The sequence below is a fragment of the Pinus tabuliformis genome, chromosome 6 (assembly GCF_031772625.1).
Source record: "Pinus tabuliformis cultivar Carrire ecotype Pingquan chromosome 6, CPIR1, whole genome shotgun sequence".
NCBI lineage: Eukaryota > Viridiplantae > Streptophyta > Pinopsida > Pinales > Pinaceae > Pinus > Pinus tabuliformis.
Genome location: NC_142292.1, coordinates 836,656,853 through 836,659,186, shown reverse-complemented (window position 1 = coordinate 836,659,186; position 2,334 = coordinate 836,656,853).

The window sequence follows — 2,334 nt, the reverse complement described above, 5'->3', positions numbered from 1 at the left end:
TGGAGTTGGTCGCCACTGCTCTTATGATTACTTGGGAGTCTCCAAAAATATTTGCTTCCCGTATTCCCAGCTCCTTGAGGAAGATTACACCTTGCAAGAGGGCCAGCGCCTCAGCTTGCATGCTAGATGAATGGCCTAGACCCCAGGAAAAATTATGAGAAGAAGTGTTGTCTGGCATAATAATGTGTCCTCCAGCCCCGGCCTTCCCTGGATTCCCTTTAGCTGCTCCATCAAAAAATAGAGATGGAATTGATTGCTTGGACAGCCAGTCCTAAAAGTCAATCTTGTTTTTCCTGATTTGCCAATCTTCAAGAGTTGGGGGTGAGCTTCTTGGTTTGGGCAAGCTAAGCTTAAGGGTAGTCCCCAGTTCTCTATCTTGCGACTAAGATTTGAATCATCACCTATGCCTTCCAACCACTCGTTTAATTGTCATTTCACTGAGTTGGCTACTATTCTATGATCCTGGGCTTTGTTACGGAATATCCTCCTGTTCCTTTCTAACCAAACCTGCCAGCTAGTAAATTTTGGCAATGCACTCCATGCTGATCTGATCTTTTTGTTTTTTGGTTGAGTACTTGGATATCTAGCCATCCAGCCTGCGAACAACTCTTGAACAGAGGTGGGAAAATTGAGATCGAAATTCCAAGTATCCAGCAGCTCCTGCCAGACAGAGATTGTGTAATTGCATTCAATCATAATATGGAGGGCGGTTTCAGAATTTGCCTTGCAGAGAATGCATCTGGACGGTCCATTAAATCCTCTTTTTTGGAGTCTATCCTCAGTAATGATTTTTTGGTGGTAGAGAATCCAATAAAAATGGTCAACTTTTGGAATATATGGGAAGTTCCATATCCCTGCCCAAGGAGCAGGATTGGGAGGAACGTGGGGGCGCTCTAGATACTTAGAGTATCCCTGCTTGACTGTGTAACCTGAATGACTTTTCCGCCAGCCTCTCGCGTCCTTCTTGCTTGCGTGGATAGGGGCCAGCCCGTATAGTTGGGATCTGAACGCAGTCCATTTAGTTTGCAGGTCGTTGGGCACCGATAAATGTTTCCAACCCGTCCAAGAATCCTCTGTCCACAACGAGATGTCCCACAGAGTGTGGACGTTTGCTGCATCCAACCAGTTTCTTAGCGCTGCAAAATTTCCGGATTCTTCCAGAGGAGGGCGATCCATAATTTTGTCATTCCATAACTGTATTCGCTTGCCGTTTCCAGGGATCCAATGAGCGTGGTTTTTTATCATCGGCGCGATTCTGTTGATGAAGTTGTTGAAGTGTGTTCTGAGCAAATTTTTTGGTTGATCTAAACACCTGAGCCTCGAACCTCTAAAGTATTTCCTCCATAATGCAATCTGAGCCCAGTTTTGTTTAGGAGCGATTATTTTCCAAATTAATTTGGCTCCCATAGCTAGATTTTGAGCCTTCAGGTCTTTAAGGTTCAGTCCCCCTTCAAGATATGGTTTTGTGACTGTTTCCCAACTAATTAGGGAGAATCTCTTATCATTTTGCTTGCCGCCTTTCCAGAAAAAATGCCTGATTAATTCTTCCATCTTCTTGATAATTCCCACAGGTGCCAGGAGGACAGCAAATTTGAAGATCGGAAGACTGCTGAGAACTGCCTTGATGAGTACTGCTTTGCCGGCGATGTTGAGCCAAGAGGATCCCCAGGCTTGCATCTTTGCTTTGAATTTGTCTAAGAGAGGAGCCCAGTCTTTGCTTGACGCCCTCTTATTGAAGATTGGCAGCCCAAGATACTTGAAAGAGGACCAAATAGTGGAGGCTGCAAATCCCAGACATCTAGCTATGGAATTTGCAGTGGAAGCAGGGATATTCCAGCAAAATATTTGACATTTCCCCTTATTTAACTCACTGCCTGAGATCTTACAGAAGTCATCCAACACTGCTTTGAAGTTGATAGCTGATTGTGGAGTTGCAGCTCCGAGAAGAAGGGTATCATCTGCAAAAAGGGCATGGTTGATGTGCTTCACCCCTCTTGCAATGCACGGCCCAGTGATAGCATGATCTTGCTACTTTGTATTCAAATAGAAACTAAGAACAGAGGCCTGAATGACGAAAATGAGGGGTGAAAGAGGGAACCCCTGCCTCAGTCCTCTAGAAACTTTGAAAAATTCAGCGGCTCTTCCATTCACCAGAGGAGCAATCCAAGGCTCCGAAATACAAGCTTTTATCCACTTTATAAAGCCTTGCCCAAATCCCATTTTAAACATTACATCAAACAAAAATCTATGTCTAACACGATCAAAGGCATTAGCTAGATCTAGTTTGATAGCCATACCTTTTACCTTTCGATGTTGGCTGGAATGAATTGCCTC